The following is a 20,631-nucleotide window of genomic DNA, read 5'->3' as shown; positions in this document are numbered from 1 at the left end:
GTAGGTGGGACAAGGAGAGAGGAGAATTCTAGGAAGTGGAAGGCTGAGGGGGGAGACACTGCCAGCCGCCATCAGAACAAGGAAGATGTAAAGTACCGGTAAGCCACAAGCCACGTGGCAAGGTATAGATTAATAGAAATGGATTAATTTAAGCTGTAAGAACAGTTAGCAAGAAGCCTGCCACGGCCATACAGTTTGTAAGCAATATAAGTCTCTGTGTTTATTTGGTTGGGTCTGAGAGGCTGCGGGACTGGTGGGTGAGAAAGATTTGTCCTGACTGTGGGCCAGGCAGGAAAACTCAAGCCACACACACACACACACACACACACACACACACACACACACACACCACATACCCACCAAACACACACACACACACACACACACACACACACACACACACACACACCACATACCCACCAAACACACACACACACACACACACACACACACACACACACACACACACACATACACACATGCACATCACATATATACACACCACATACTCACCAAATACACACACACACACACACACACACACACACACACACACACACACACCAGGATTGACTTGTTTTGTATTTGTTGTTGGTGAAGTCACAATTCAGACACAACTGACAAAATCAAAACTGTTGTGAAAATGACCTGCACAGAGACAACAACGTGTCCTCTGAGAAGAGTCTCAAACAAAAGCTTTAAAGCTCATGAAGAATTTATGCTCAAAGCCAAGGTGGATGTCACAAACCCTGGTGATCTTTGCCTTTATGCTTATGCCCCCTCATCTGCAAACATGAATAGGCCTCACTAACTCTCTATGATTTCATTCACCATAGGAAATTCTCTAAGATAAGAGAAATGTTTAAGTTAGCTTCTAGAATTTTACTTACTTTTCCAACTTTTCCTAATCTGTGAACTTAGTCATAAATTACATTATTTAGATGATGTAGCTTCAAAAAACCACACAACCATATACAAAGCTATTTTTGAGACACTTAAGTGTGTCTCTTTCTTAATGTCCATACTCTGATTGTTGCGTACCATCCTTTCCTTAATAAACCCTTTGTACTGTCTGGTGCTAACTTATCTTGAAATTCTTTCTGTGGCTTAAGCCAACATCCCAGCTACATCTGAGTAAGGGTCCTTAAGGGGTAACCACAGACTGCATCGTGCAATAGCACATGTGCCTTCTGTTGCCACTAGAATATGAGAATTCCGAAGGCTGAATGAACTGGAACTAGTCACAGAATATGTATATATCAACATCAAGTTATAACTATATATAAGTAGGTATGCCAGATAGCTGGTCATACAGGAGAGAGGCAGATTTCTATTTAAAAGTACGCATAATTAGCAAGAGAAAAGGATTTAGGGTTTTTAAAACTCTTGAGTCAAGAATCAGCTACGAAGTATGTAAATTTTTAATTAATCCTCCTAAGCACCCATATAAGATAGGTAGTATCTTTTTCATTTCAAATTGGTGCAACTGAGAATCAGAGGAATATGTATAAGTTTATAAACCAAATCTTTGCTGCAGCCCAGGAGAGAGACAACAGTATCCTGGATTTTGGAAATGGCAGCTGAGTCCTAGCACACTCTTAATGTGGTGTTTCATGATCACTGTGCGGGCTAATTAGGAAAGAATAGTTAAAAAAAAATCACAAAACACAGTAAGTAAGTAACATTGATATGAGAACGAAGAAATAGAAACCCCAGGAACCTTGCTTGGTATCTCTTTACCAAAGCCCTGAGAACTTGGAGAATATATTATTCCTGATACCAGCAAGCTACAGAAATTTATGATTGATGAGTACTTTGGGACTGTGTCAATTTCTTTATAACCTACATTTGTTTGAATATTCAAATAGAAGCCAGTTACTGAAATAAAGTTATTGAAAAGTGCAATTATTAGATTAAAAGAAACAATTACCATCTTTTATGTTGCCTCTCATCATGTGTGACACACTAATATCAGAATTTAGCAAACTATCTTTTATAATGTATAATGAGCAGCACAGAAAGAAAGGGATTGGAGTCTCTACACATGAGGCAGCTGAACTCAGGGACATGAAACAATTCTCCAAGCTCAGAGATGTAGCAGCAAAGCAGGTGTTAAATTTCCTATCTGTAGTACTGAGGAAGCACTGTTCTTAAGTCTTGCCTTTTTGTGAACCGAAACTGGCTTTACATTTAACCTGAAAATCAAGCACTGAGTAAAGAAAGCAGGAAAAAGATAGAAGATATTTCTAGAAGGAAAACAAATCTTTTTATGATGGATGATTTAAGGACATGAAAGCCATATGTTCTTAAAACAAGTCTTTATCAAAACTACCTGGGAAGGCCTCCCATGGGAAATGGAGGAGCAGGGGATCTAGGAGAGAGGGAAGTATGCAGAGGAGGGGGACTAGAGGAGCAGAGGGAGGGAAAGCTACGGGTGGGACGTACTGTATAAGAGAAGAATTAAAAAAAATACTAAGTGGGAAGCATAGCTAGTCAGGGACGACAAACAGAAACTACCGTTCACCAGGAGGTCTTATCATCCACATTTAATGCTAAGCCAACATCCAGTTTTATGTATAATCTTAGGGACTAGTTTTCTGAGCTTTACCATACCAACATGAGGGTCTCCAGGTTAAGAAAGACTTGCTCAAGCCTGTAGGTGGGATATGGAGAGCACTAGATTAACATGGGAATTCTTTGGCTTTAAAGGAATAACTTTGATAAGTGTGAAAAAGAAAGAAGAATGTATAAGCATGACGATTCTCCTTAATTATAATTTAGGGATATACAAAGAGGGACCCAGCACATTCTGTTTATAATCACAGCCAAAACCGATACTCTAGCTAGAAATTTTAAGAAAATTGAGGTCAATTCAGTATATTTCTGAAATGTGATGTTTTCACCATGGAAGACTGCCTCTTGATATTTTGTCAACCCTATTATATGAGGTATTTAATGTAAAGCCAGTCAATAAACATTATATAGACAAGATTTGACTAGGTAAATTAAGGATTTGTTGTCACTTTGACACAAGGTCTCATGCTATCCCTCAGCCTGGCATCTAACCTAGTGCAGTCCTCTTGCCTCAGCCTCCCAAGTACTGAAATTACAAACATGAGCCATGACATCTGTATTGTAGAATATTCCTTTACACTGTGTGAAGATGTGTCACTGTAATTGGTTTAATAAAGAGCTGACTGGCCAATAGCTAGGCAAGAGGTATAGGTGGGACTTCTGGGGACAGAGAGCTCTGGGAAGAAAGGGAGAGTCACCAGCCAGAAACAGGGGAAACAGACATACAGGAGGAGAGGTAAAAGCCACAAGTCACATGGCAACATGTAGATGAATAGAAATGGGTTAATTTAAGTTATAAGAGCCAGTGGGACAAACCTAAGCTATAGGCTGAGCTTTCGTAATTAATAATAAGTATCCATATCATTTTTTGTGAGCTGGTGACCCAAAGGAAAATCTGTTTATAAATGACATCCAACATGGGGGCACGCATTTCCTCATAAGACCCAAGAAAGCTTAAAAAGTGGTTCCAAACACACAAAAACAGCCAAATTCAGCTTCCTAGTCCCACAGTCTCTAATGCTTGCTGCAATAAAAAGATGTGTCTCCTGGCCACTTCTCACCAGTTTGAGCCACCAGCATGCCATGAGTTAAGCTGCATGGTGGTTTAAGGTTTTGCTCATGTAGACAGAAAAGGTTACATATATACAATAAAACAGATTCAGACAAAAAAAAATTCTAAACAGATTACAGTGTGTTTACCAACGTGCATAGGTTTAAGAAAAAAAAAAGAAAAAAGTATAGACAGTCATAAAAATATAAATAGTTTAAAAATAATAAAGTTTTTAAAAAGAGAAGTACGGTAATAAAAAAAGAATAAGCCACATATGGATGGGAAATATTATAACATAGGGAGTTTGGACCTTATATGGCACTTTGTTAATTTTGAATTTCTGAATGCTAATGAACAGACAATAGCTGCTTAGAGACACTGGATTGTGGAAGACACTGTTGAATTAAACTAACCTATATACTTTAGGAATGCCTTGACTTTAAAATGGAAGTCAAAAAATGTATTATGTTGGGGAAGAGGTTATGCTTTTGTTTCCACAGGAAAGACTGTGGATTCCTTCCAGATTAAAAGAGATCCAGATTTGACTGGGGGAGAGCTCTGAATATCTTAGTTACAGACATGGGGGATGAGGCCATAAAAGACTACAGGACAGGTGACATGTAAGCTGATCCCTCTGCATAGGAACAGCTGGGAGACAAGATGAGACATGATCAGTCTTGCTGGCTACAGAGTCCTCATGACCTAGTATTATATGCCATTCTTTCATGTGGCATGGACAGACATATTACAGTTAGGTTATGTAGTCCAAGTTGACTTATAAAGTTACAGATCCCTTTTAGCTACTCAGATATAGAACAAAATTATTTTTAACTGACTTGTGCATACCACATATTCCATACTTGTGTTAATGCAGACATGTATGTTACCTTTAAAAGTGTGTGTGTTTTCAGAAAAAGGGGATCTGATACCAATGAAAATGAGCGGTCCAGGTAATCCAGCCTCTCAGAGTGCCTCTGCTGCAGTTTCCTCAGAGTTCTGCCCTATTATGTCCAGCAAATATTGTTCCCCTGAATATGTCTTTTATCCCTGGCTCTTACAATCTTTCTGTGCCCTTTTCTACAATGACACCTGAGCCTTGGAGGTGGAGATATAATACAGATGTCCTATTCAGAGCTGAGAACTCTACAGTTCTTAATTCTCTGTGAGTTGACCATTTGTTGGCCTTTGTATTAATCATCATCTACTGCAAGAAGCAGCTTCTATGATGAGAGTTGAGAAATGTAGCAATATCTGGTTTAAAGATAAGAACTCAAGGGCCAGTTAATAAACAGAAATTAATAGCACAGTAACTACTATTGCTAATTTGAGATTGAGTTTCTTTCTTGTTGTATCTTGATTGTCTGTTTTGTGTGTATTTTTTCTTGATTCCTGCATTTTCTTGCAGGTTTTTAAAAAACATAAGCCTCAGCATTTATGAGAAATATGCATAGCTGAAAATTGATAACAAATTCTGCTTATGCACCCTAAAGCAACATTAATTACGATTTGATCAGGAGGTGAAGGACTATAGAAGCCAAGGTCATGTTTTGAGTGGAATGCTGTTATGATCTCTGTAAGTGCTCTCAGCTATTGTATTAATTTTCATCCTTGCTCTCTGGAGACATATTTTGGGAGAAATTAATTAATTCCAGCAAAAGAGGGGCCTATTTCCTAGGTCTCTTTTGAAGGATATGCAGACTCACAGGAAATTGATTGTATGGGGCAACTGCAAGCACTAAGTTTCCCAGCTATCCACAAAAGATCGCGGTATGATTAAGGATCCAGGTCCACAGGGGAAAGGAAAAGAGGGAATGAAGGAAGGAAGGGAGGAAGGAAGGAAGGGAAGGAGGGAGGGAGGGAGGGAGGGAGGAAGAAAAAAAAGGAATGGCATGCAAAAGGGGGGGATAAGTGTATTCCCAGAGAAGCAGGTAGGGCATAGATGAAAAGGTAAACTATAGAAGAATGAAGGCAGGCTTAATCTAATCTGAATTTTTAGAACAAGAGGATAATCAAAGAATTCTTATCAAACAATTGAGCTACTTGCCCTTCTACTTGTTATTTGGGTAATGAAGGAGAGTAGTCCCCTTCACAGGGTAGAGTGTCAGTGTGCAAATATAGAGGGAAATTGAACCAAAGACATTCAGCATAATATACTGTCCCCACTAGCTTTGTCCCAGCCTATGGATTATCCTTAGCCTCCCCCAGAGATCTCAGACTGCAGCATCAGCACCCAGTGGGTTTTCACAGAGAAAGTCTTCACCCTGGGCTCTAGAGCTTCCTCTTGACTAGTACACAGCCAGAGAGCCTGTTGGAGTCTGTAAGTTCAGAAATGTGACAGAATCCTACCCAGCAAACACAGAAAAACATAGAGTTCCAAGAAAAGCAGAGTATGTGTTTTCCCCCTTTTCTCTACTACAACGCATTCTGATGCAAGAAAAAAAAAATCTTAAAGCTGAAGCCTGCCATGGGTGACAGAAAGCAGTCAATGAAAAGTAGGCTAATGTGTTAAATATTTAATATCTGCTGATTGCTTTTGATCTCTCAATCACAGTATCCAGGTGAATGCCTCTCTATTTTAAAAGCATTTCCCTCTAGTATTTTATTCACAATGTCTTTTTTTTAATATTAGTGTATAAAATATTCATAATGAAAATAGAGAGGCCTTTGGCAGACATAATATAAAACACAAATCCTCTCTGAGGTGTGCAGAGTGAAGCTGTGTGGTCTTTCTCTTTCTCTTACTCATGCCTATGTTTTTAGCACAATGGTTACTTTCAATATTCTCTTCTATATCCATGTGCATATCAGGTCATGTATATCAGGAGAATTCCCACAGCCTTGACAACATTAATTTTAATGCCTGTAAAACAATTCATGATGCCATTTACCATAAATTATCTAAAACTTTTACTGGTATTGGAACATTTAGGTTATTTTCAAATTGTTGTGATTATGAGTTACACTGAAATAATTCTTCCTCATACATAAATTTATGAACTTATCTCGGAATGATTTCATAGAATAAATTCCTAAAGTAGGACTAATGTTTCAAAGACTATGGCCATTCTAAGCCCTTCAAATTAGAAGACTAGGCTTTTAAATGAAAACACTAATGTAAAATGTAAACTGTAGGCAATTCAATTATACCCTGAGGGCCTCTTATCAATAGAAATCCATAATTGTGAGATTCTTAAGTAAATTTAGAAAGTCAGAAACAAAGAGCTTTAAGAATACATCAGAAAGTTGCTAGGTATGGAAACTGCAGCTGGCTGCTTTGGCAGATGTGGTTTTTTTTGTTGTTGTTGTTTTTTGTTTGTTTGTTTGTTTTTGTTTGTTTGGTTTTTTGTTGTTGTTTTTTTTTTCCTGTGTGTTGTCATAAACTGTTGAAAGCCGAACTCTCCTCTAACTCTGTAACAGTCATGCCAGAGCACCTTGGTCTGGAGATTCAGACCACAGTTCAGGTTAAGAGAATGCTTACTTGATGCCAAGCAGGTTCTCATAAGTCATTTTTTGAGATTTCACCTATGTTTCCAAAATGCCAAGCCAAGACTCAGCAACAGATATGGGTTTCAATAGGTTATCCTTCTAAAGGCTACAGGCCTATACTGAGAAGAGACAGTTTGCTGAAAAAAGTGCTTGCCATGTGCCCACATGAAAACCTGGGAGCACTGGCTCTTGTTTATAATATTTGTGCAAAGAGATCTGAGAGATATACTTAGATCCTTGGATCTTATTGGCCAACCAGTTGAGCCCAAATGATGAGCTCTTTGTTCACATAGAGACCCTTTCTCAAAACAAACAAATAAACAAAAAGCATGGAAAGCGCTTGAGGAATATAGTAGACATTGGCTTTTTACCTCTACAGGTGTGTGTGTGTGTGTGTGTGTGTGTGTGTGTGTGTGTGTGTGTGTGTGTGTGTGTGTGTCTGTCTGTCTGTCTGTCTGTCTGTTTGTACACATACACACATACACACACACACACACACACACACACACACACACACACACACACACACTCTGCAGGACCAACACCAAAAGTTCAAAGCAGCATGTATAACATCTTTCCACCTGGCTTCATGATTACTCCTGACTATCACACAGCTTCACCCTTGCCCCTTCAGATCTTCTTCATTTTTCAGATGCTTACAATGCTATATGATGGAACTTAGGTAAAACTTGTCTTATTTCATTAATACTCAACAAGAAGCAGCATGGAGGTGTAGTGATGTGTGGTTATGGGGCAACACATGAACAATAAGCAATAAAATCCATGAATAAATGCCTCCCCTTCCTCTTCCTGAGCAAATGGGTCTGAGGGTCTTCAGAATGCCCTGGCAGAGACAGCACCCATCTCTTAGAAGGGACAATTAAGGCTCATCAAAAAAATAATCAAACCTTGCTTCTTTTCTCTTACTTCTATAAGACATATCAGAGAATCAGATACCAGATGCCTAAACACAAGCACTTATCTCTAACTCCACCTTTTTCAGAAATTGTGCTAAAAATGTGTATCTAAATGAATCTTTAAAAACTGCAGTTGAGGGGCATTTGGGGACTGGTGTGGGAACCTAGTGCAGTGGAAAGAAAGTTCCTGGAATCTATGAGGGTAACTGTTGAGAGGACTTCTAGTAATGGAGGATACAGAATCTGAACTGGTCATCTTTTATAAACAGTCAAGTCTTCCAGTTTTAGTGGTAGGACTGGGTTATATTTGGTTGAGTTGTTGGCTGAGGAGGTCCCACGGAGATCCCTAAATAACCCAAACTGATGCTAGGACAGAGGGTTGCTACCTGAAAACTGACAGCAGGACCCCATTGCTGAGGACATCTTCCACTCAGCTCATTGAACGTAAGGAAGTCAAGCTGGTGTGAACTTGGAGCCTTGACTGCTACGTTCTAGTCTCTTTGGCACAAGAAGGTACTCTGCAGGCTATGGAAAGAAAAATCTGGACACAAAACAGTCACAAAATCCTCTAGTTAAAGTCTATCCTGTTTGCAAGATGTGCTCAGACAACAGTGACACACAACTTGTAGAAATGGCCAACCCATGTCTAATTTAACTTGAGTACCACTCCATGACAGGGCTCTTGCCCAACACTGCTTGGATGGCCAGGAACTGGAGACTGAACAGTCTGGAGACCTGGGAGCAGAACCAAATACAACCGCTCTAAAAAAACAAAAATCAATGAAATGATTCCTAATGATACTCTGCTATAGTCACAGATCAGTACCATGTCCAGTCATCATCAGGGAGGCTTGCTCTAGCAAGAGGGTAGGAGCTGGTGCAGAGACCCACAGCCAGACATTATGTGGAAAGAGAATCTAAACTGGAGGTTTCCATCTAGTCCCTCCCCTCAGAGATTGGGCAATCCTGTGGAAGAGTGGGAGGAAGGACTGTAGGAGTCAGAGGAAATAGAGGACAATAGAAAAACATGGTTCACTCAATCAATTCTCTCATGGCTCACATGGGCTCACAGAGACTGAGGTGGTAAACATAGGGCCTACATTGGCCTGCACCAAGTCCTCTGCACATATGTTAGGATTGTTAGCTTAGTGTTTTCGTGAGACTCCTAACAGTAGTAATGGTATATCTCTGATCCTTTTGCCTGCTCTTGAGATTCTTTTCCTCTTATTGGGTTACCTTGTCCAGCCTCTATATGAGGGCTTTTGTGTTATCTCATTGTATCTTGTTTTGTCCTGTTTGGCTGTTGTCTCTTGGAGGCCTGCTCTTTGTGCAGAGGTAAGGGGGGGGGGAGGGAGGATGGATCTGGGGGAGAAGGGAGGTGGGAATGGCTGAGAGGAGTGAAAGGAGGGGAAACTGTGGTTGGGGTGTATTGTATGAGAGAAGAATCTATTTTTAATAAAAATAAAACTGTGTATGTCTTTCCTAGACAGTATTAACTCAGCCGTTCATAGATTGTCTGCTCATCTCAGTCTGTCTCTGTCTCTCCCTCACTGTGCCCCCTCCCTCCCTTCTACCCTCTCCCCTCCTCCACTTTATGTACTTCTCTCTTCTCCCTTCTTTTCTTCTCTCCCTTATTTTCTTCTTTTTATACACATACACACTTCAAATAAACACACAGATACATATTTTTTAATATCAATAGGACTGGGGTAGGTAGGTCTCTAGAAAGGTCTTCAATAAACTAATTAGAGATTAAGATATAATAGATTATAAATCATTTACCAAATTTTTATAAAATGAACCTAAAAAAAATTCAAAACTGTTCTGCAGTCCCCATGGGTCTCTACGACTCTTCTATGGAATCCATGAATTCAAAATTATCTTCCTAATAACAATAAATTGGTAATAGTCATTAATTTGTGCAAAAGCAACAGTGGCTGATGCTTATGGGATGTAGAACAAACCAAAAGTAGGAGAAACCAACACTAATAATACTGCATCTTCAACCAAATGCCCTGTCATTCTTTTTGAAATACCAAGTTCATCTAAGGCTGTCCTTGAGGAAGAAGCAAAAGTTGCATAATCTTACCCTTGAGTACACATCTTTTTAATTTGGCATGTGTTAAAATATACATAAGTTCAAAACTTACATGTAATGCTTGTTTTGAGAGAAGGCTCTTGCATAATTATTTTAACTGTCAGATGAACTGAACACTACTTTCACCTAAAGGAAAGCAGGTAGAAAATAGACATTTCATTGGTATTTTCTATGGAAATAATAAAGTGAGTTTATCACTTCAAGGGAAAATAAAGGATAGTATTCAATGTCACCTAATGAAATTTGAGCCCAGAAGTAAAAATAAGAAAAATGGCAACTACAGTCTCTGTCATCTTGACAGTTTCCCTAATCTTGAAAGCCTGTTTTTCCATGAGCTTAGCTGAACACCAAGAGTTGGATTCCCTGAAATAAGACAATAAAATATGTTCAATCTTAGGAAGACATTGACAACTCTCTCCTCTAAACTAAACTTTGGTCAAAATCCTATAAGGACTGTTTTCAACTGCCTTAATCGCGGTCTCCACATTGCCTAGGTTTTGCAAGTATCCTTAGTGTTAAGTCAGTCCAGTAAGAATTCTTCCATATTTAATAACCTCAATATATTATGTGTAAGTTCTTGACTCATATCCACTAAGAATACTATTATGTCAGTTATCTCGATTCCCCCAATCTGCCTTCTTCCTTCTCAGCAATTTTCCATCCACTGACTTAGTCTGGGGCAAAAAATTTCCATCTGTCTCTGCTATATTCAGAGTTGAGCCCAATCTTTCTCCTCTGCTGGACTCTGTCCATAGCAGTGTAAACCAGTATCCTTCAGAAGAGCAATATATGGCACCACAAAAAATCATGAAGATAAAAAATCCATTCAAGACATGAGAGAGACCAAAGGAAATTCACGAGTCAGAGACACAAACCTCTTTGATGAAACTCTACATATTTCACTGCCGCTAACCTTTAAGCTGTTGCCATTTGCCCAATTCCATTATACTCTCAATAACTACCCAGAATTGTCTACAAATAGGGTATTAAAATACTCTTTTCTCTTGTCTAACTACTCATGTGATGGTGAGGTCAGATTCTCTTCACACACTTACATCAAAACAACATATTGCAACAGATTGTCCATGGCACAGATCAGAATCCAGCTGCCTTCCAATTTAAGAGAGCTGTGAAATATAAAACAATGGTCTTCTACTTTTTTATTTTAGAATACAAGAGTTTGATTTCCACAGAACAATATTGTTAATAATAGCATATGGTGGGTTTACTTAAAGAAAAATTCTAAATTTTCAAGTTAATTTTTAATTAGACAGATAAAATCAAAATTCACATGAAGGTCTACACAGTCCTTAGAGTTTTTGTGTATATGTATGTGTATGCCTATTTGTTAACATGGGGGGGAGGGGGTACACGTGTGTGTGTGTGTGTGTGTGTGTGTGTGTGTGTGTGTGTGTGTGTGTGTGTGTGTGTTGAAGATCAATATCCAAAATTGCCCTCCAACCCCCCATGGGTGTTTTGGTATGTGGGAGCACACACTAAGAGTCACATATACACCCACAATACTCATGTAGTGTATTAAATATGTGCACATGTCTATGTTTACTCTCCATGTCCATGTGTGTGTGCATGTATGTGGAGGCCATAGATCAATCATGGATGTTCTTCCTCAGGAGCTATTCTTGATTTTTGAGCAGCATTGTGGTGATATATTGTGTCCCCATATATACTGTGCATCCTAATAAACTTGTCTGGGGTCAGAGAACAGAACAGCCACTAGATAGACATAGAGGCCAGAAAATGGTGTCACACACACCTTTAATCCTATCACTTGGGAGGCAGAGATCCATCCGGATCTCTGTGAGTTCAAAGCCACACTGGAAACAGCCAGGCATGGTGACTCATGCCTTTAATCCCAGGAAGTAATGGCAGAAAGCAGAAAGGTATATAAGGTGTGAAAACCAGGAACTAGAGCTGGTTAAGTTTTTAGGCTTTTGAGCAGCAGTTCAGCTGAGATCCTTTTGGATGAGGACTCAGAAGCTTCCAGTCTGAGGAAACAGGATCAGCTGAGGAATTGGCAAGGTGAGGTGGCTGTGGCTTGTTCTGCTTCTCTGATCCTCCAGCATTCACCCCAATACCCAGCTCCAGGTTTGTTTTTATTAATAAGACCTTTTAAGATTCATGCTACACAGCATCTTTCAATGGGCTAGGGATAGGCAATGAGACTAAGCTGTCTAGCCAGTGAGTCTCAAAGATTTGCCTGTCTCTGCCTTCCCAGTGCTGTGATTAGAAGCGTACACCACCACCTCACCTGACTTTTTATGCAGGTTTCAGGGATCAGACACAGGTCCTCATTCTTACCTGGCAAACATTTGACCCATCTCCTCAGTCTAAAGGATTGTTAGAGCTAAAATACTTGGGAACAACATATTCCAAAGTGCACCAGATGTTCAACACTCTCTAATAGTGATTAAAAGATATTTTAGGGCTGACAAAATGGCTCAGCAAGGATTTGCCATGCAACCCTGATGACTTGAGTTGTATTCTTAGAACCCAGGATGGAAGGAGCAAATAAACTCTAAAAAGTTGTACTCTGACTTCCACATGCACTCTGCAGAACATGCCAACGATAGTCAGATACACATAATATGCGCGTGCGCACACACACACATACACACACACACAGAGATACATACATAAACATAATAAATATTCTAAAAATAATAATAAAAGATGTTTTAAAATAACAAACTGACAAACATCACGGACATACTGTCAAATTTGGTTAAAGTAGGCAAACATAGCTACGGCTATGATGCCCTTGTAATCAAGGAAATTCTCAAGCATCAAAAGAGGAAACAAGCTGGTTGCAAACAAAGATGCTCATTTGGGGAACTCTAATAATCAAATCAAATTGGAATCATTTGGTTTCATTAAACTATCCCAGGACATAAAAGTGTTATTGTTTCTCAAACAGAAGATAATGAAGTTAATTTGAATCTGAGTTCATAATAAAATGAATTTATGATACACTGTAAATAAACAGAGTACCAGAGTCATGTTTCCAGAAACTGCTTTCATCATGTTAATAAAATGTACCATTAACACTTCTAGAACTTTTTTAAACAAAGCAAAATCATTTTCCCTCACTGAACACAAAGCTCAACCTTCTGTCCTTTATAAAACCACTACCTTGCAGAATGTCTACAGAACTCCGTGATTTCACATGCACAATCCTAGAACACTGGGGATTACTCTGTATGAGTAATAATCCCTCTGGAATCTAATTTTATAAAGTCGTGCATGAAATTATCACAAGCTGGGTCTATTGAGATGGCTCAGTTGGTAAAGTGCTTGCTGTGTGAGTGTGAAGACCTAAGTTTAAACCCCTAGAGACCACGTAAAGCCTAGGTTCATGTTCCCATCACTCTCAGTGCAAGGTAGAAGTTAGAGACAGGAGAATACCGAGAATTTTACAGGCCAGCTATCCTGGCATCTGAAGCAGCCTGCAGGGAAAGAGACTGTCTCAAACTAGGAGGGAGATGAATATCAACAAAGTTGTGCTCTGACCTCCACGTGGGTGCTACGATACTTGTGATTTTGTGAAACCCCCAGGAGATTTCCTTCAGGTTCTGTAGTGATGCAACTACATTTCCTAGTATAGAGCCAGCTGGAAGGATTGGTAGAATTAGAAAAAAAATCTTGAAAAACAACCTTATTTGTTGTAGCATAATTTTTTTAGAATTGTGTCATCCTTCCAATAGTACTAGTAGGAGCATTCAACACTCAACAAAGGTCTATTGAAACATCCAAATCATTGTAAATTCTCAGAAAAATAAACATCTCTCTGTATTTTTGGCTTTTCAATTTTTATATTGTTTTTAAATCTTTAATTAAGATATAATTACATCACTTCTCCCCATCTTTTCTTCCCACCAACCTGTCCCATGCTCCCTCATTCTCTTTCAGACTGATGACCTCTTTCTTTAAATCATTGTTTTTAATATAAATACAATCTGCTGAGACTCTTTAGTGTTCCCTGTATGTCAATGACTTCAGGTCTGACTACTTTGTATTAGATAACTAGTTATGGATCTTATCCATGGAAGAGATTGATTCTCCCTCTCCAGCAGTCTTTGGTTACCTATAGGTCTTTGACTAGTGATGATTCCATGAGATTTCCCCCTGCAGTCCTTAGTATGTCTATTTGTATTGTTATTATTCGGGTCTTGATTAGTCAGTCGTATTGTTGAGGTATCATATCTTGAAGAGAGAAAGCACGTAGTTAATAGTTAATTGCGGTAAACTGAAAAGTATATAGGTAAGTGTTCGATGACCAAAGCTTGTGGGGCTATTCTGTACTAGCTTAATGACTTTCCAGTGTTCTCACTCTGGGCATAATTGGGTTTAAGGACAGAAAATTTTGTAGTTGTCTAGTTGACTCAGCAATGAAATTACTCACCAAACATTCCTATGCATTACTTACAATGGCAAAAATGGGCAACATCTGAATCTCCCATCTTGGAAGCTAGTTAAACTGAAGTAGAACCTTGTGTGGAATACCACACAGCCACTAAAAGTGATGTGTGCAAAAACATTTTACCACTAGGATGAATGAACTACATTAAGGGAGAGAGTAGAAAGAAAAACTTCATGAAAAACCAAGACCTGTAAAACATAATATAGAGACACAAGAATTGTTGGGTACCACACTAACACACCATTGACGATCTTCTGACTACACATATAAGAAACCAATTCTCAAGATGCAAAAGAGGGTATTAAAGTGAACTTCATATCTCACCAAATCTGAGAAAAGATAGAAATTAGGTAGGAGGAATTATGGACAATTTCATCAAGGAGTGTCTTAAAGGTATCTTACCTCCTTCCTCCCTACCTCTCTCTCCCCCATCCTTCCCTCCTCTTCCCTCCCTTTCTCTCACCCTTCCTTCCTTATTTCCTTTTTTCTTTCAGATTTTGGGAATATATTTTTGCTATGTAGCCCCAGTTAGCCTGTACCTCCTAACTTAACTCTCCCAATCCTCAATTTCTATGAAAGTGACTCTGGATACATTTGTGTGCTCAAGTATTCAATCTTAGCCAGAGATGATAAGGTGACTTTACTGGCAGCCCTATTGAGAAAACATGAAGTGAGGTACTGAGAATATAAGTGAATGGGAGAATGTATACTTAACATATATGGGGCTTGGATTAAATCTCCAGTACAAATTTCAAACAAAATGGCAACAGAAGTGAGAGAAGGCTTTAAAAATAAAGCATATTATTTATTACTGAAGGATAAAGACATGTTGGGCAGATTAAAAGTCAATGCCTTAGTAACTATAATTACCATTGGTTGAATACTTTCTACATATTTCATTAACATCCCTGCATGACACAGTTGCTTACATTTTATTAACCTCGGTTTACTCGGATGGGAACTGCTGCTGAGAAGAGTTGAATAAATTGCTTCATGTCTTACAAAGAAAGTATGGAAGATCTCAAATTGGAAGTGAGGTTTGAGCCTGACCAGCTATAATGCCCATGAATTGGACTGTTAGAATATATCATTGTTGATGACAAATCCCCATCCTGGTGCTGTCTTACTTCATCACCTCAAGACTAGAACAACAATGGACTAAGGACTGAGCTCTAGTTCCTGTTTCCCTCACCAACTTTCCTCAAGGGAAAAAAAAAAAACAAAATCACTAGAAATGATCAAATAAAGACATTTTAGAACTATATGACCTGGAATATTTTAAAATTGTATTTTAAGCATATTTACTTTTGTTATTGAGATTAAAACATAGTTTTATGCTGTAGCACAGTTTAATGTGTTATGAAGAATAAGAATATAAAGTCAGTTATAAATGTGGGATCCTTCCCTCCCCCAAAAGCCAAGATCCCCGGAATCCTTGGAATTCTAATAGAATGAGAACCACTCCCTTTTGTTCACTCTAACAGTCTCAGGCTGCATGGCATGCACGTTTTATTTTAAGTTTTTATGTCTAAGTTTTCAATATTAATTTCATTAGTTTAAGTTACCGTGTTAAAAATCACTTTCCTTACTGTTGTGATAAAATATCTGATAGAAACAGCTTGGAAGAGGACTCCTTTGCCTCAGTTTCTGATGATTCAGTTAAAAATGGTGGGAAAGGCATTGTGGGACATATTGGTTCATAACACGGTGGGGCCAGAACTGGGAGAAGGCAAGGCCAGTGCTCAGCTGCCTTCTCCTTTTCCTTCTTTTATTTCACCGAAGTTCCTAGTTAATGAGGTGACACCACCCAGGCTCAGGACATCTTGTTGCCCCTACAGATAATCCTCTCTGAAAGCTTCCCATCTACACACATCCAAAGGTGCGTCTCAACTTCTTTTTATTAAACATCTTTGTTTGTTTATTTATTTATTTATTTATTTATTTATTTTAATTTTATATGCATTTGTGTTTTGCCTCCATGTATATCTGTGTGAGAGTGTCAGAAGCCTGGACTGGAATTACAGACAGTTTTGAGTTGTCATGTGGATGCTGGGAATTGAACTTGTGTCCTCTGAAAGAGCTAACTGCTGAGCTATCTCTTCAGCCCTTAACTTCTTAAATGATTCTAAACCTGGTCAGGTTGAAAATTAAGATTAAACATCCCAAACATTCTCTCCAGTTCAAATATTTGAACTTACTTCAAATATCCTAGTCATTTACTAACAGGCTCTCAAAGAAGAACTTTAAATAGCAAATTTCTGGGTGTCAGCTTCAAGGATATATGGTTTAAGAGGTGTACCCATGTGTGATCAATTTTACCCATAATTCTAGGAGAGTCTTATAGCTTCTGGACTATATAGTAAACATCACTAGCTACCATTTCCATGGTAGCAAACACAAATTAAGAAAGAAATGTTGTGTAAGAAGCTTTTGACTCATTTTCTTCCATTTCTAGGTAGAGAGTGTAGGCAAGGACACACAGAACAGAAAGAAAACAGAAAGCTGATTATCTTTGTAAATATGGAAATAACATGATTATTTCTTAAAAGCAGTAGCCTGGTCTATGATTAAGTATTCTCTGTCTAGAATTACTTCTGGTAACAAATCAAGAATACTATGGATTTATGGAATACAGGCCCTATACAATGTCCAGTAACTTACATAACAATATGAGCTTCTAATTGAGATAGTTAATGGTCCAAAGCTCTCTTCTGTATAAACAATGGAATCACATACACTAAAGACCTAATTGGCTGATTTCAGCAAAGCACTTTCTTGACTCAGCAAGAAAGTACAAAAAGAATGTCATTAATGGCCCCAAGATTTTTCTGTTTCTATTTTCACATGTGCTTTATAATTAGTTGTAATCTTTAAATTATTAGAATAGCCAGATATTGAGATCCCTGACTTCCGTGAATACAAGTGACACTCAAATCCTTGGCACAATGTTGCATGTGAAGCCCCTGAGGATATAGATCCCACATCCCTTGTTTTTCTTAAAATCTTCCCTTCATATCTTTGTCCACCAGTCACAACAATCTGAAATTACAATGTTTCAGTCCTTTATATATGTATATATACACTGTATATACCTTTACCTGGACATCTGATTTCACAAGTCTGGGTTCCACTCTCACATCTTCAAAAATTCTTTAATCCTGTATGTTCCACAGGACACCAGCTTTGGGCAACTGCTGTCACAGGCCCTCTATCACTTTGCTGCACACACTATTTCCACTGTCAACTTCAAAATATCCCTCTATATTTACAGAAAATACACAAACCTATACTATGAGGTGTCTTTCTGTATGCTATGAATATATATTTCTCCCAGTGGTTAATAAATGAAGCTGCATTGGCCTATGGCAGGCCAGAATGGAGCCAGGCAGGAAATCCAAGAGGGATAGAAGAAAGATGGGGTCAGGGCAGACACTGTGAGCCACCTCCAGGAGAAGCAAGATGTGAGGAACAGGTAATGCCATGAAGCCACATGGCAAAAAAGATTAATAAAAATGGGTTGAATTAAGTTATAAGAGCTAATTAATAATAAGCCTGAGCCATAGGCCATATAGTTTATAATTAATATAAGCCTCTATATATTTACTTGGGACCAAGCATCTGTGGAACCAGGCAGGACTCAGGAAAACTTCCAGCTATAAACATATTTTATTACTGACTAGTGAGTGCAAACATTTACCCTTCATAGAATCTCTCTGATCATCAAACCTCACTGGAACCCACAGACTTAGCTTCAATTCATTGGCTTTGGTGTTCTTTGTAATTTCTTGAATTTTTATGTTCTATTCAAAGAGTACAGTCTTGCAATTGTACTCACTAAAACAGGGAAGCTATACGTTCTTTGTTTTGTGTCTCCAAGTTATAGTACACAGAACCAGCAGTGTGAGGGGACTGTTCTTACTCATGGACTTCATACTGAGGTTGCATCCTTACTGAAGATGATGACAAAGAGAACAACATATACCCATAGACAGCCCTGCAGTTACACAGAACTAAACAGCCAAATGGATAGATTCTTTCAACAAATTCACCCAAGATTAGTACACTGTAGTCAAATGGCATGCCTACTATGTATTGAGACCATGAACTTCCCTGTGGAGATAATAGCATGATTGAATGTTAAACCAAGGTGGGATTTATGACCTCTGACCTTGATCCTGCACATTCATTGATGTAAGCAGACCCTCATCAACACATTCCTTATTGTGAATTCAGTTACCGTGGACAAATTCTCAGGCTGCAAGAAGAGAGAAGATACTATGAGATGTGCCCAATTACAAGCAAGGTGCCAGAAGATCATGATAGAAACACTAACAATGTATTGGGAAAACCCAGATACAGACCTTTGATATATCAGGGCCAGCATTTCTGTTAGCCACAGCAACATTCCCCAGAAGAGCTGCTGATAGAGTTTGAATGGCCAAGGAAGTCCAGCAGCCAATGATCATGCAGTTATTTCTGCCAGCAGAAATCCTGGGAGACTTTTAAGCCTACAGTTAACTAAAATTAGAGTGAAGAGTCCAGGCTGGCAGACTGTTTGTTCAACACCAGCTTCCCAAAACTTAGCATAGCAACACACACACACACACACACACACACACACACACACACACACACACACACACACACACACACAGAGAGAGGGGGGGGGTAATTAATTAGCTACATGCAACTGTTTATAGAATTGGTATTTCTTTTTTTTTTTTTTTTTTTTTTTTTGGTTTTTCGAGACAGGGTTTCTCTGTGTAGCTTTGCGCCTTTTCCTGGAACTCACTTGGTAGCCCAGGCTGGCCTCGAACTCACAGAGATCCACCTGGCTCTGCCTCCCGAGTGCTGGGATTAAAGGCGTGCGCCACCACCGCCCGGCTTGTATTTCTTGATAACAGAGTTATCTAACAGGTAAGTCTGCAAGTATTTTGCAAGGTTTGGGCTTGGATTGGATATGACTAGAGAAGGGTGATTAAAAACAGTGACAAAGACAAAGGTAAGAGGATTACTATAAAATAAGGTGGGTGGAATTTAAACTAGAGAAATTGAAGTGCATAATATTCCACTAGAAAGTAGACATAACAATCTCAGAGTAGAAGCAAAGATGAGTTGCATCTTTTGCCATCATTTGCATTTTAGACAAATTTGATGTTTGAATTTACACATAAATGGACAGTTCATTGCCCCTGACAGAAACCTGGATCCATTGTAATAGACAAGTAAGCATCATATATCCATTCCACATCCTTGGAAAAATGTACTACTGGTTTTTGTTTTGTTTTTTGTTTTGGTTTGTTTGTTCATTTGTTTTTATAGCAAGGAAAAGTCCAAAGGTACCCATGAAGCAACATCAACTCTTTCAAGCTAAACCTAACAGACTTGAGGCCAGAGGCTTGAAGAAGGTTCCCATTAGAATAAATAAATTCATGAACTTACCCCTTCAGGGCTTTGGATTATTTAAAATATCAGAATTCTTTAAGCTCTGTCAAGCTTTCATTCACTATAGACATGAGAACATACATTTCATATGTGGTCATTTACCAACTTCAAAGGGAAAAAATCAATGCTCATTCTCAGATAGTAAGAAATGGATTGGTGTGAGCAACAAAGAAGGAAAAATAAATTCTCCACCTCTACCCCACCCTGACCCCATCAAACTCCCCTTGGCAGTGTTTGCACAGTGTGCTTATGTGAGAGGTTTGCTAGCATCAGGCCTTGACATTTGTTTTACCCTAAACAGTGGCTAGATTTCCTCACCACTGTAACATTGATGGCAACATTTCCCATTGACTATCAGCCAGTCCTCTTATTAAGTTTTCCTGATATTTTGAAAGGAACCCACATGGACTCCTGACAAGTTCTGTTCTGCCTCTCTTGACCCACCCTGCCAGCTCCATTTGTTAAGTATTCTCGCATCTGTTCAAACCCTACACAGTTGCTGAATTCCACCCTCAGTCAGCTGATCAACATTTCATTTTCTGAAATTCCAGCTTTAGACACTCTCAGCTCTCTGATGTATGATTTTTCTAGCCCATTTATCTATCTATCTATCTATCTATCT

At 38.7% G+C, this 20,631-nt stretch overlaps 1 pseudogene; it reads right to left on the bottom strand.

The window, feature by feature from the left end:
- Positions 1–8,481: 8,481 nt before the first annotated feature.
- Positions 8,482–20,631, bottom strand: part of LOC128099730 (TGF-beta receptor type-1-like) — a 41,574-nt pseudogene continuing 29,424 nt past the window's right edge.

Source organism: Peromyscus californicus, unplaced genomic scaffold (assembly GCF_007827085.1).
Source record: "Peromyscus californicus insignis strain IS unplaced genomic scaffold, ASM782708v3 Scaffold_6__1_contigs__length_162567912, whole genome shotgun sequence".
Classification (NCBI taxonomy): Eukaryota; Metazoa; Chordata; class Mammalia; order Rodentia; family Cricetidae; genus Peromyscus; species Peromyscus californicus.
This window is presented reverse-complemented; position numbering and strand designations above follow the sequence as displayed.